Source organism: Macadamia integrifolia, chromosome 10, assembly GCF_013358625.1.
Source record: "Macadamia integrifolia cultivar HAES 741 chromosome 10, SCU_Mint_v3, whole genome shotgun sequence".
Taxonomy (NCBI): Eukaryota; Viridiplantae; Streptophyta; class Magnoliopsida; order Proteales; family Proteaceae; genus Macadamia; species Macadamia integrifolia.
In genome coordinates this window covers 18992488-19007863 of record NC_056566.1, presented here as the reverse complement: position 1 = coordinate 19007863, position 15376 = coordinate 18992488, and the positions used below count along the sequence as shown (strand labels likewise).

The 15376-nt window shown below is 42.1% G+C and overlaps 1 protein-coding gene across 2 annotated transcripts in view; it reads left to right on the top strand.

The window, feature by feature from the left end:
* Positions 1-2693: 2693 nt before the first annotated feature.
* LOC122092474 overlaps positions 2694-15376 on the top strand; it is a 25387-nt gene continuing 12704 nt past the window's right edge. For both annotated transcript variants that reach the window (XM_042662798.1, XM_042662797.1), the window contains exon 1: positions 2694-2910. The gene's annotated coding sequence lies outside the window, so the exon portion shown is untranslated. The remainder of the gene's footprint in view (positions 2911-15376) is intronic.

Sequence of the window (15376 nt, the reverse complement as noted above, 5' to 3'; positions counted from 1 at the left end):
CCGGCCATTGCCTTCTTGAGCCTGCTCTTTCTCCCGGTCTACAAATCTGCCTAAGTATCCCCTTCTGATCATTCCTTCTATCTCCCCCTTGAGATGCCAACAGTCCTCGGTGTCATGGCCGTGGTCTCTGTGGAAGTGGCAGTATCTATCCACATTGCGTCTTTCGGGATGTCGCCCCATCTTTCCTGGCCACTTCATGGCCCTGGCATCTGGAGAATCTTTTATCTGCATTAACACCTCTGTTCGTCTTCGGTTCAGAGGTGCATAGCTCTCAAACTTCCTCGGTGGACTGGGGGCCCGACTGCGCTCGGACTTTCGTCTTTTTTCTTCGTCGGTGGGTTTATCATCAACCCTCAAGGGCCTCTTCCTTGCCGCCTTCCTTTCGACTTCTTCATCTGCCTGGAGGGTTTCCTCCATCTGGATATACTTATCGCATCGCGCCCTCAGCTCGGTCAGATCTCTAGGCGTATGCTTCGCCAGGGACCTCTTCAATTCCTTGTCCTTGACGCCACCCAGCAGGGCCGTGAACTCCTCCTTCGGGTCTAGGCCCCTGATCGTGATCTTTTCTTGTTGGAATCGCTTCATGTAATTCCGCAGCGATTCCCCTTCTTGCTGTTTGACGTTGGTTAGGTTCAACGTAGTCTTCTGGAGGGGCTGGCTACTAGAGAACCCCTTCACGAAGAAGTAACTTAGGTCGCTGAAGCTGTGAACCGACTTCGTCGGTAGTCGGTTATACCACAGCCTCGCCGCTCCCCTGAACGTCAATGGGAGGGCCCGACACATAATATTTTCTGAGACGCGATGGAATTGCATGGCGACCTTAAAGCCTTCCAAGTGATCGACGGGGTCCCCCGACCCGTCATAGGTGTCGTACTTGGGCAGGCGGAAACCGACTGGGAGCGGGTCCCTCATGACCTCGTCAGCTAAGGCCGTATCATTGGTAAGGTCGGGCTCGCGGTTCCCTGTCTGGTTTTCTGCCACCTTTCTGATCTCGTCTTTCAGGTCTAAGATCATCCTCTTTAATCCCGAGTCCTCGGACCTCTGTTTGTCCCCTTGGTGCTGATCCCCATGCGGGTCTCTTGCGGCGCGTCGCGTCCTACTTCGGGGCGCGGGACTCTCCCTTGCTCGGCTTCGAGGATCACGGCCGGCCCTCGTTGATCCCGTACTGCTTCGGTCTTCTTCTCGAACCCTCTCAAACTGGACGTGGGTATCTGGGAGTGCTCCGCCGGTCTTGTGGGAGACAGCTTTGGAAACCTCCCTCATAGTCTCGGCCATCCGGTTATATTTGTTCTGGAGGTCTTCGAACTGCTGCTTCGTCACGTACTCCTGAGCCGCGGGAGGCTGATGGTCGCTGCCTTCCCGTACTGAATATCCGGCCGACCGCTGGTATCTGACGGACACTTCCCGGTCATCATGACCCCTTTCTCGTCCGGTTTCGGCCGAGGGAGGAAGCTCCCCTGAAGGTTCTTCCCCCATGTCTATGTTGGACGTCGCTCTCGTCCTTCTTCGGTTGTAGGTTCTCCCCACCATTACCGTCGTATCCCGCCGTGGCGCCAATCTGTTGCTGCCAAAAACCCCGCTAGTCCAACCTACACAAACACAGGCGACAGAGGCCCGGAACTTGGTCCGGGGTTAGTCCTCCGACGCTCAAGTCAGGGTCGGCCGCACAGTTCAATAATAGAGTAATGGTGAGGGTATCAAAGCTTACCTTCCCCTTTCTTCCGTGCCTTCTTATATAGCTCTTTGGCCTTAGGGTTTTTCCCCCTTCGGCCTTCTTAGAGTCCTACTCGAATACGTCCAACCTTCTGGGGGGAATATTCCCCTCATGCAGACGACGTGATCCCGCGTGATTCTGCGGGCGTGCCTCGGTGATTGCGCGTGCTCGAGTGTGAGTGGTCTCTTGGAACCTTCGTCTGGCGGTGGACACATGTCTCAGAGGCGACACGTGTCATGGCCCCCACCGAGGGGTTATTTTGGCTATATCAAAGAGAAAGAAAACCATGTTCAGACTCTCCAATAGCCTACAGAAGCCCAAACAGAACAGCCCATAATTTTTTTTTCCTCAAAGAAAAAGAAATTGGGGGAGCAGTGAATGGAAAAGCAAAAACAGAAGTTCTCACATCGGGTGCCTGAGGAACGAGATTCAGGTTAGGGCGAGTACACCAAATCGGACCATTTGGCTTTCGATTCTGCAGGAGGGTATAAACCCCGGTGCGTAGAGAACTCCATTAGTGTTGCTCGGAGGAAGGGCTTAGTAGAGGAGAAGATACCATTGACATAGAGAGCTTCTGCAAATCATCAAATCGAACAAATTAACTTACTCAGAGATGAAATCTCGTCTAGTAGAAGGGTATGTTTCCTTGTTGCAAGCTGGAGATGAGGTATCTAAGGATGCCGCCATGCGAGATCCCTGAGAGTTGCCAAGAGAGAGAGAGAGACGCCTAACGCCGTTGACAGTGGAGAACAAAGCAAGCCAGGTGATGGCAGAGAGAGGGTTTGAAAGGGAGCAACGATTTTGACTCGAAATCCATAAACCGGGAGACCCAAATCCTCTCTTTCATTGTTCGCCGTTGGATCGGTTTTAACCACGTGTCAGCAGACTAAGCCGTTTCCGCTGGTCTCCGCCACAGATCGTCTCCACAGACGATTTTTTCCCCGAACGATCTCTGTTACAAAACGAACACATTACACCTTCAAGTGAAAACTCTTTACTAACCCCGAACTCCCGATTCCTTCGTCCGTCCTTCTTTCCTTTTCAGTCCAAATCCTATACCTCATCTCAGATTCTCGATCTGCCGGTCCCTTCCTCTTCTCCGTCTCCGACTGTGATTGCAGCGGCCCTAGTCGAGGAGGAATCGACTCCGACAGCATTGCAACGGCTCCTTCATCTTCTCAACGTCTCCGGTACAGGTGAGTCTCTTCCCAATCCCTGATATCTTAAGTCTATTCTATTTGGTTGCTCAATTGGAAGCCCAATATGTCATTGTTGATCATTGCGATCCATTCCACTTGTTTTAATTTAGAACAATAGATCAATGAATCCTCCAAGTATTTCAAGATCCATTGATGAGATAACAAGAACGGCTGTTTCCTAGAGTTGCTGTCTCCTTTTTTTTCTGGTGCAATCATATCGAGGGATCATAGGTCAAATTGTTGTATCCTTCATTTCCCCTTCTCAGCATTTGTCCTCTTTGTTCCATGAACCTCAATTCGCCTTCTAGCGCAGCAATTTTGGGGCTTTGTTTCTTCTGAAGTGAAGGGCTCTTACAATGCATAGAGACCATGGAGACATGGCTATCATAATTTGTTTTACTTTGAACCTGCTTTTAAAATTCAGTGTTTTGTTTTCCTGTTTGAGGAGCCACAGGAAGCCAATTGGATAGGTTTCAAGTCATTCATTTTCTACAATATCATATCAAATTGCTGTTCTTTAAGCTATGAGTTACCCATATTTGCAAGGGGACTTAAAAGGCCTAATGGCTGAATTTATCATTATCTATCAGGAACACAATAAAGTGTTAAGACTCTTTTAGTGACCTAAAACAGATAAGTTGCTTAGTGATACTCTTTAGTGACCTAAAACAGAGAAGTTGTTTTATTCAATAAAGTGGCTTACTTGATTTACCATCTTGTGGATTGGTTTCTTTGTAAGTAGAGGTTGTTTTGGAGTATCTTTCTATCTGATGGAATTACTTGGAAGGTTTCTATGTCAGTTTGAGTTCGGATCCATAAAACATATTGGGCTGCCATTACCAGGAATACATGATGTGCTTCTTCTCTATAGCTAAGTTTATAGTTATAAACGTGTTATTTGTATAGGCATTATTTTATACCGTTTTTGATTTGTGGCATTTGATTGAAACAAATAGGTTAATCAATTCTGTATTGCGTGGATACAAGAGAACAATTACATTGATACTTGATCATATAGTGCATAAGTATTCAGATATTATATTCAGTTGTGAGGCTTTTTTTCTGATAAAATCATTGTCTACATGCTATTACTCTATTTAATTAATAGGTGAAGGTGATGTACATGCTTATTGCATTTTGTGTATATATGCCCGAATATTGCTCCTGGATTTTTTCAGGGAAACCGTATAAAACACGTACCATATTAATTCCATACACACTTTTTTGCACCAGATTTTTATAAACTATTATTACAATCTAGTCCATTTAATGCCCGTACATATCTGTATTTTTTACGCACCCAAACTTACTATGGTTACAACACAGTATAACATTGGTAAGTGACATAATTTGATACAATTCTCAGCCCACACTTGAACAACACACACTGAGCCACTCATTACACGGACTATTTTATATGTCCCATGGAATGACTATCTAGTTCACAATTCTAAGGAAATAAAACAGGGATGGGATTATAGAATTAAAAAAAAAAATGTCACTCAAGATTTTCCTTTTGTTCTTTTGTTTAAGTTGGAAGATGTTTTACCCAAAAAAAAAAGAAAAAAATAGTAGGAAGATGTTTTCTACCAAAAGATAAAACAAATAAATTTATAATGTCCCCTTAAAAGTATTGTCACACACTAGAAAAAGCCAAAAAAGTTTTGATGACCTTTAAAACAAATTCTTGAGCTAGCTTGTGATGTGTTCCTTTAAATGCTGAACCTTAGAATTTAATGCACAAGAAGATGCAGCCCTACATTGGAGATGGTAGGGTTAGTGTATAATGGTCAATGTTTTTTTAGGGTAATGTAGAGCTAGGTCACGAAGGACTTAATCCCATTCACACCCAATCGGATTAACAAGCTACCATAGAACATCCTTCTTTGAATTCTGATTTAATCGTCAGTAATTGGGCAGCAACTGATCAAAGCAGCTGATGGAGTACTCCATCTTAGGACTTTCAGTAACAGTAGTCTTCCTTCGATTGATGTTGAATATGCAGCAGAATTTCAGGAACAACTCTCTCACAGGAACCAATTGTAAGAAATAAAGGAACATAGGAAATATAAAGAAGGGGGAATAAGGGATTGGGAAGGGGATAGGTTTGATTCTCTCAGTTTAGGATCACTCACCCATGGACATCTCACCAAACTGCATCACACAGCCACTAGTCAAAACCAGCATAACATCTTTTTTTTTTTTTTCAGTTCAAATCGTGGGCTGTAGATCAGCTTTGTCCTTTATTTTGTAGAATCGATCATCAATTACATCCTAATTGACTGAACTAAAACCTTCCTATTACAAATCCAAATAAAAATAAAACTCCCTAATGCAAAACCAGGGTTCTTAAAAAAAACCTGCTTGGTTCGCTTAATGGCCCACCCAAATAAGAGTCCTCAATATTCAAAAATGCAGTGGCAGTATTGTAAATAAACAGAAGTAATAAAGAGGGTGGCGGAATTGTAGATAACCGGATTAGTAATGAAGTACTTGAAAGATGGGACTTAAAGGGGATTAATAGTTATTTGGTGGGGGTAACTTAGGAAGTTAAATAGTAGTAGGGGATATGGGAGAATTAATGACAAATGGAAGGGTATAATAGGAAATCAGAATAAAAGCCAGAAAAATAAGCAACTCACAACTCTTCTTCAACCTTGTGTCAGAACCATGAACCAGGCAGAGACCGTGAGACTCAAGGAAGAAGAAAATTCTTGTAAGAACTCAGATCGATCTGAAATTTGGGAAGGAGGGTCACAACTCACATCCCTACTAAAACCATTACATAGCCTCCTTAGAAAAAAAACAACCCAGAAGTTCCAGAGGTCTGAAACTGAGCTCTACGGTGGGGTTCTGTTCAGACCTGCAACTGGAGTTCTATCCTTTTATGAGAGGGATTTCTGGAACCAGGGTTTGGGGGTTCGGATCTCTTAGGGATGAGCAACCTTTGCACAAAATCTCAGCTCCAGCAGGTCACAGGTGAAAGAGATCAATCCCTTGTTTGGGGCTACAGCTATCGCCCAGAAACAGAGAAAGAGAACAGAGAAAACAAAGAAGAAGAAGAAGGAAGAGGGAAATTTGAAGAAAGAGAAGAAAAGAAGAGAGGATCAAAGTGGGGGGAAGGGATATGCAAGCATCATAGAAGCCACCGTCTCAATCATTCAATCATTCAATTCTTTTATTCAAAACTGAAACTCCATAATCGTTACAGCAATTTAAAGAAGAAGTACTCACATAAAGTTGGAAAGCAAGTAAAGATGGAATTAATTTAAAATGGAAATTAACTAATTGCAAAGGAAATCCTACGTATTTGTTTCTGAAGCAAAGAAAATCAAATATACTAATTTGCTTTCCTAAATATCAACTACCAACCTTGGCCAGACCAGAATACCGGTTTGGGTTGGTTGTGTCTTGGCTTAGGCCTCCATAGTGGGTCAGTCCGGCCCAGGCAAGCCAAGACATCTGCATCACTCCCATTCTTATTGGAAACTAGCCTGTTGCCTATTATAAGAAAATATGAAAGAAATAAATTTAAATAAGTAAATAAGATAACCAAATCGATTCCTTGCGAAGCAAGGATCCAACAGTTGCTAATTAGCCTTCAAATTGATCTCATCTAGCTGGTCGTGGGGCCCATAAAATCTAGAAATTCCTAAAAATCATCTCACCTAAGGAAGAGGCATTTGAGAGCCATGGGATCGAGTTTGGTGTAGGGGGATTTGTTAACATGCACATAACAAACACAATAAACACCCTGGGAGGAAGAGTGAAAGCATAATACTGGGGAGACAAGAGTGCAACTGGGTTTTGAGACCAAAGAGTTTTTGTAGGCATGCAATTGATGAGGAAAGCCATAGCAAGAACAACTTCAGACCAAAAGGTCTTAGGAACATGCATACTAAATAAAAGACTTCTACTGACTTCTAATAAATGGCGACTTTCCCTCTCAGCTACCCTATTCTGTTGGGGGGTATCAACACAAGCAAACTGATGGATAATGCCATTGTCAGTAAAGAAAAGTCTTGTAGACCACCATACATGTACTCTCCCCTTTATTAGACCGGACTATTTTGATCCTGGTTTCAAACTGCGTATGGACCATTTTATAGAAGTTTTTGAAGGCATCATAAACATCATTCTTATGTTTCATAAGAATGGTCCAAGTACAACGAGAAAAATCATCAACAAAAGAAATAAAATAAAGATGGCCAAAGAAGGAGGTAATGGGACAAGGTCCCCAAACATCAGTATGCACAATGTGGAAAGGAACAACTGTAGGGATAAGATGAACGACAATGCTTAGCAAAAGTATTTGGTTCACAATGAAATAAATGACAAGAAGAAAAAGATGTAGACAAGTGGGGTAATTGTTTCCTCATAACAACAAGAGAGGGATGTCCCAAACACTGATGCCAAAGCATCATAGAGTCTACAGAACTAGCATCACTATGGCCACATGCATAGGATTGTGGTGTAGTAAAAAATGTAACTACGAGTCTGTGACTCAAGGCGATATAGGTTGGCCTCCTCACGTCCACCGCTAATAATCCTGTTCACTGTTTTAGTTAAAGTGCTCACAGGCAATAGATTCAAGGTAAGGTTAGGAACATGAAGGACAGAAGCAAGTGAAATGGAAGAGGTAATGGGGATACTGCCTTTACTAGAGATAGAGGAGAGGGTACCATTAGCTACCCTGTTCTTATCCTTACCAGAACAAATGGAGTAAGAGTCATAGTAATGGGATGTACCAGTCATGTGGTCAGTGGTATCAGAGTCAATGACCCATGACAGAGCTGTGGAAGGTGCAGAGGTGGTGACATGCATAGCGGAAGCTGAGGCAACCTGTGAGGTGGATGGGCTATCAAGTTGACATATGAATCGACGAAGCACTGCAATATCATCCCTATAGAAGGAGTTGGTATCTGCCTGTGGGAGGCCTCTAGTATCAGTCTCTGTCATAGTGGTATGGGCTATAGCCCCTCCTCTGTGGCCACCACATGTGCCAGTAGATCCACCATGTGTACCAAGACAACCATGAAGGACCCAACACCTCTCTCGAATGTGTCCAGGTTTCCCACAATGATCTCATTATCGTCTATCTCTGTCATCTCCATGGGATGGCCCTTGGCCTCAACCGCCTCTACGCCATTCTCTGTGGATAGTGGAAGAAAGGGCAGAGCGCTCAAGTGAAGGTGTAGATTCTATGGCAACCCTCCTTGTCTCCTTGCTTAGGAGGTAGCTACACACCTCATGAAGGGATGGAAGAGATGGAAGAGATGACCAACCCAAAATCTGAATCTTGATTTGCTTGTAGTCTAAATTCAGCCCACATAGAAGAATCAAAATACACTCTTTTTGAAGGGATTTATAGACCTTGGCTTCATCATTGGAATTGGTCAACTGAAGATCTCGGTAATGATCATACTCCTCCTAGAGTCCCATAATAGTGTTATAGTAGTTAGAAATGGACTTGGTCCCCTACTTCATGGAGAGAGCCTGCTGAAGGAGTTGGTAGACCTTCACAGCCTATCATAGGTCTTAGAGACATTATCCTAAATATCATAAGCAGTTTCCTTCCTTATAAATCTCCTTCATATCTCAGATTTCATGGAGAAAAGTAGCAAAGTCATAACAGTAGAGTTTGCAGTTTCCCATTTCTGATACCCTGGGTCTGCAACAATGGGATCCTTGATAGTCGTAGTAATATACCCTAGCTTCCCTCTACTCCGCAGGGATAGTTTCACAGAATGTGACCAATCCAAGTAGTTATTACTATTCAACTTCACAAGAGAAATCTGAGTGTTAGGATTGTCAAAGACAATTGAACTGGGGTTGGTGCTATTCAACCCACGCGATGTAGCTTTCGTAGGTTCCATAAGATTAGACATAATGTAAGGATGCCCCTAAAAAACAATCCGAATGGAGATCCAAACCAAAGGGGAACACAAGCCCCAAAAAATTTGCTTCTCGTGACCCCAAAAAAATCCAGCAGGCTAATGGAGCATGAAATCTTGATACAACATCAATAAAACTCACTTCTAATCATGAGGCTTCATCCCAATAACATAAACAAACATTATAGAGCCAAGTACACCCATCACAAGCAACCAAATCACATAGTTCTTACCATTATAGACAAAAATGTTTTAGAGGGGTCCAAGGATAGCCTTGGCTGACTATCCAGCTTAGCCACCAGCCCAACCGAAATTTGAGGAGAGAGGAAAAGGAGGTCGATTCCCAGGTTGGCGGTAAAGTTGGGAATGACTTCTCCTCTCTATATGGGCTTCAAACAGCCCTTGTAGACCTTCAATCACTCTCCAAGAGCCTTCAACTTGCTTATAGAACACCATCAAGTCTTCTTTTTGATTCTCTTTACATAATATAACCTCTATTGAACCCTAGAAAGCAAAAAAAGGGGTCTAATAGACACTCTAAGAATGAGTAGGAGGAACGTTGGTCAACTCTCGAACCCCTTTACCTCTGATACCAAGTTGGAAGTTAGGATATTAGGGTTAGAAAGGAAGAAGATGAAGAGAAGAGAGGTAGGGAGAAGGAGAGAAGAGAGTAATAGAAAGGAGCAAAACGTGATTGAGTTCCTTCCTCATCTCACCTATATTAGATTCAACCAATACTTTAGGGCATATTCCTCCCTGAGGGAGGTGAAAGAGAAATAAAAGAAAATATATATAAGGACAACTTAACATAAGACAATTACTATTACATACATTCTAACACTAATTCCATTCGGTTACAATGAAACTTACCAATATGGAGAGAAGAATCCTTATTTGAGGGGGAAATGGAAGCTTATAGAAAAATTTAATCCCCTCAAATTTCGGAACCTAAAGGTCTAGTTTAACAGAACTTAAAATAATATCCCCCTCCCCTTCAAAATAAAATAAAATTAAAAATCAAAATAATAGGATCTACCAAGAAATTTGGTAACTTCTTATTCTAGTGGGAATTTAATTTTTCCAATCAAAGATTTTGTTAAATATCGTTTTTAATTAGGAAAAAAATTTGCAACTTAGGTCTATCCCATGGAAAAATGACTGAAAGGCAACGTGCCCCTACCCCTACCACCAGACACAGAGGAGTGCAAAATGATTGCCCCACCCCCCATGAAATTTGAAATCCTGCCCTTATGTTTCTACTCGTGCTCCCATTGACCCCCTCGTTGGCATAGGGAGCACTTGCCTTTCAGGGAACAGGGAATCCTCTCACTAATAATTTACTATGCCACACTCTAGAGAATGCCACTATTAACAAAAATCCCCTTACATAACTGACAATTATGCTTGGACCCCTTATAGTCAATCTCTGTTAGGGAATATACCTTAAGTGCTAACATCAACTGGTTTATTTTCTTTTAGATACCAAAATACCCTCATAAAATCTAAAGTACCTGATATACCCTTTTCTTAACCCCACCGTCACATACCCTCCATCATCTTCGTCCGCAAACCGTGAAGAGTAGGGGTTTATCTCTCTCTCTCTCTCTCTCTCTCTCTATTCAATAAAGAAAAAAAAAGCAACCGCCTACCTCTCACTTTATCGGCTTTAGGTCATTGAAGCTGTTCGATTGTATGGGATGAATTACAATCATCTTTTGGGTGTAGTCTATGCTTTTAACCTCCAACCTCTATGGATCATCCGTAGAATTGATAGCTGGTGCTGAGTTAACACAGTTGATGATGCTGAACCTTCCTTTTTGGGGGGTTTGGAGAAGGGGTAACTAATGCTCAATTCCCCACAGTTGGAGCGGAAGGGAGCAAAGCGTTATATCAAGTTTTCATATTCAACTTATCCGAGTGAAAGCTTCTTTTTCCGCTAAGAGATCCAAAAATTGAATTAAAAGAATAAAAGATATAGTACAAAGAGACAAACTCAAAATAAAGGAAGATAATCTGAAGACTTAACCCCCACCTTCGGCATTGCCATCAGAAGGGGAAAGCCAACAAGAGAATCAACCCAAAGAGATTACATGAATCTATAGCGAGGACACATATTTGCATCCAACTCAAGGTCCAAAATCGTCAAAGGCGGCCAAACAACCACTGCCTCTGAAGTATCAAGTCTTGCAGCTGAGTTCGCTAAGTAATCTGCAATGGTGTTTGCCTCACGAAAACAGTGAAAGCTGATGACACAAGTATGAAGAAGAAAGGTAAAGAAAGAACAAAGGATGATGCATGGGAAGACAATGAGCGAGAGGCCATCCTACATAATACTACTGGTTTGTTTACAAATAAAAATTGTAATTGTAGCTACTAAAAGCTACAAGAGAGGTTTTCAGTGATTAACTCATCCCACAATTTCCTCCTGTAATGTTGTTGTTAACATCTAGTATTATAATCACCACTGCCAGGATGAGGAACCGGTTGACTGGTACCAATCACAATTTGGGTTGTGCCCAAAACTAAATGCCATTGGATTATATCCGACCTGAAATCGACATGAATGATCAAGGGGCATCCAAGCAAACAGAAGTTTCCACCACCAATTTCTCTCTTTGAAAAAACGTCTCGCCCCTTCTCTTAATTTTTCCGGCTACAAACCACGCGCAAGGATGGAGCACGCTCGGCGGTTGCGCAGGGATGGAGACGGGATTCACGTCCTCTGTTTTCCACGGTGTAGGTGAGGGAGGGGTTAGTGTAAAATGGGATTGGGTTTATGTGTTTTAGTAAAAAAGGGTAAAACCATCAGTTCAAATCTTCACTTAACACAGACTGACGATAAGGAGTCCAAGCATAATTATCAGTTATGTAAGGGGTGTTTCGTTAATAGTGGCATTCTCTAGGGGGTGGCATTGTAAAATTCCCTTTTTTAATATGAAAATGGTGTACTCTTATTTTTGGTAAACATAAAAGGTGTATTGTAAAGAGCCACATATTAAACACATATGATATAAATGTCAGGAATAACGTTGCTTTTATAATTAAGAAGAAAAAAAAATCAGAGCAAAAACTGAAAAATGCTAAAGTCCCCAAATCTAGACCGAACAACCTCTCAGTTTTTCGGTTTTCTGGTTTTGGAACCCTATCCTCTGCCCCCCTTCTTCTCCATCTCTTTTCCCAATCGAGAGCAGCTGCTGCTGCCTGGGGGTTCCCAATCGAGTGCTGTCTCCATTTCCAAAGGGTATTGATTGCCCCCTTCTCTCTATTCCCAGTTGATAGCAGCGGTGACCCTCCATTCCTTGATTGCAGCGGCAGTCAGCGAATCTCTTCTCGGTAAGTCTCTTCCTCTTTTTTGGTGAGTTCGTTCCTTCGAGTCTCTTCTCAGCAAGTCCCTTTAATGCAGGAGTAGATTACAAGAAACTACCCCAGCAGTTTATAACCCCAAACAATACAAATAGGGGCAGGAAACAAAGAAATAATACCATCAAATAAACCTCCAAGGATACAATACCCATACAGGAGCAAAACCAGCCCAAAACCCAACCCGATAGGAGAGAGAAAGACCTGCTATAGAGCTGAAGAGAGAGAGAGGTGCGGCTAGGCTTGTAGGGCTCCAATTGAGCTGCAAATTTGATCGATTGTAGGGCCCACCAAGGGTACAAAAACCCCCAAATATGAAGAGCCTCTGACGGCTGGTTATGGAGTTATGAAGGTTCTTGATTTCTGACCTAGGAGAGAGAAAATCAAGAACTGCAGAAAAACCAGAAGTGAACAGCGGCTGATGGCTTCCCAACAGAGATCGAGTGGCCCTCTTGAAGAGTTGAACCAGTCCTTAAAAAGCCTTGCAGATCAGTCCTCACAGTTGGCCAAAAGAAGAGATCGATTGGTTCAAGAATGGGCAGTTCCTGATGATTGATCTTGCGAGGACAGGTCTGAATTCTCTACGATTAATAGCTGCTGTAATCAGTGAACAGAAACAGAATTTTAACTGCAGAAAATAAGAGGAGAGGTAAGGGAATGTGGGGGAGGAGTGGCTGTCTCGGCCAGGGCTTCTCACCCACAACTATCCCAGTTGTTCTAACATAATGACTGCAATTTCCTTTATTCAAATATCAAATTATGAGTACATAGGCTCCTCTATTTATAAAGGGCAGAATAACAATCAAACTACTACTAGGAGCTAGTTTCCCAATAGGACTAGACACTCCTACTTTAACTAGGTGCTAGTTTCCTAGTAGGACTAGACACTCCTACTACAACTAGGAATTCAAAATTGGACTAGGAATAATAAACCTATGTGGAAAACAAATAGAGTCCTAAGACAATTGGGACTCGACATACCACTTACTCAACTCGATGGGCCCAATGGCCCACCAATTAATTAAAACTACTAATTATTCCCCTAGCCGATGGGCTCAATTAGCCCTTATTTGTACTTAGCCACTCAGGTGGACCAAGTAGGGGTTCGGCTGGCTTCTTGGTTGGACCCTAGCCACTCAGGTGGACTAAGGCTGGACCCTTCTTCTCATATTTCCTTCCATAATGTGCATCTACGTCACCCTTCCTCTTATCCGGCGAGTTTGTTCTGCCATTAAGAAATAGCTAGAGACCAAATGATGAAATAGTATTACACAAACCATAAAACTCTCCCATTACAGCCACATGAAGAAATGTAGAGCCAATATCAATATTTCTTCTCAATCCGAGGGTCATCATCCCTGCTAGTTTTCATGGCTGGGACCCTTAACATTGCCTTCTGTCCACAATCTTCTGCCCAATAGGTGCATCTCTCCCATGGAATTGCCGTCATGGCGGACAAGGCTCTCCTCCTTCTGAATCATTAAATCAGCCATCTCTAAAAGTACCAATGCTGGCTGCTTCATGTAGTGCTATATTGCCATTGAAATTTTTTCGTCTTTAGGTTGTTATGAGGAACAACAAAAAGGACATTCAATGGCAATTTACTCAGCTGGTGCTGAAATATTAAATCTATTTGGCTGCTGCTGCTTGTTTTTGTTTTTTTTTTTCCTTATAAAATTTTTGGTGCTTGTTTTGAAATATCATAAATTTGTAATTCTGTATCCTTATACATCTCCCCTTTTACAAAATGACCCTCTCTTTTACCAATCCTCTAAAATTTTGGCTGCTGCTTCTGAAAAAGCATATATTTGTAATTCTGTATACTTAATCCTTATGCATCTCTCCCTAATCATCGATAACAACTACAAACTCAGCCTATATCCCAACTTAATGGGGTCGGCTACATGGATACAAAACAAAGTAGACAAAGTCCAAAAGGAAAAAGGGGGGAAGGAAGAGATGGAAAGAAGAGAGATGGGAAAGAAAGATGAGGGTAGGAAGATGAGAATGAGAGGAAAGAGGCACAACCCAACAAGTTAGGAAGATCTCAGCTAAATGGGGTAGGCTATGTGGATCATTGCCCTCCAATAGGCTCTATCCGAGGTCATACCGTTAGAGATATTAGTTTGCTGTAAGGGTAGTTTGGGAACTAGTCATGTTATATTTTAATTTTTTACCTCTAGGGAGGTGTGTGTAATTACTTGTAATATATTAGTGAATTAATATATTTGTGTTAGAGAGATTTTACTCTCTACACACGATTCCACCATTCCATCTTCTCTCCTTCTTCCTCTTCTTCTTTTCCAACTCTCATCTCATTGTTCTTCTCCCATCCTTGTATTCTAACTCATACTTGGGGCAAGACCGAGATTATGCATGTCATTTCTCACTGTTTCTTCTATGGTCATTTTAGACCTACCTCTAGCGCTTTTGGCTCCTTCAATTTGAATCCGATCACTTTTCCTTACTGGGGCATCCTCAAGCCTCCTTTGAACATGGTCATACCACCTCAAACGACTTTTTCGGGGTTTGTTGTTGATCGGGGAAACTCCCAAATTAGCTCTAATATGTTCATTCCTTACTTTATCCTTCCTAGTTTTCCCACACATCTATCTGAACATCCTCATCTCGACTACGCATAGTTTCTCTATAAGACTCTTTTTAACTTACTCCACCCCATATATACATTTTTTTTTTTTTTTTTTTTTAATTATATATAGATATTATTCTGTGGGATTTTCATTGTTCTATAACCCATCATGTGTTACTTTTTATGTTTGATGAGATTATTTCATTGTCTCATTGATACTTCGATGTGTCAAATTTTAATCTTATGGGATGTAATAGGGGATTAAGTATTCAGCTATTCTATTGTGTTTATTTCAGTTGTGAGGCTTCTTTTTGTTAAATTATTTTTTTGTTTATCAGGTGGTGCACATATCTGATGCATAGTGAATATATGCCCGGATTTTATAGAAAAACTTTATTAAACACGTACAGCATCATTTCCATACACACTTTTGTGCCGGATTTTTTAAGAGTGTTATTGCCATCTAGTCCATTTTATAGCTGTACGTATCTGTACCCTTTTTTGCCGTTACATACTATGGTCTATCCTGAAATTATACTTTCATGTGCTTGATACAGGTTCCCCACACCCGTCCCCCCCAAACACCTCACCTCACCCCGCCCCCCCACCCCCACCCCCA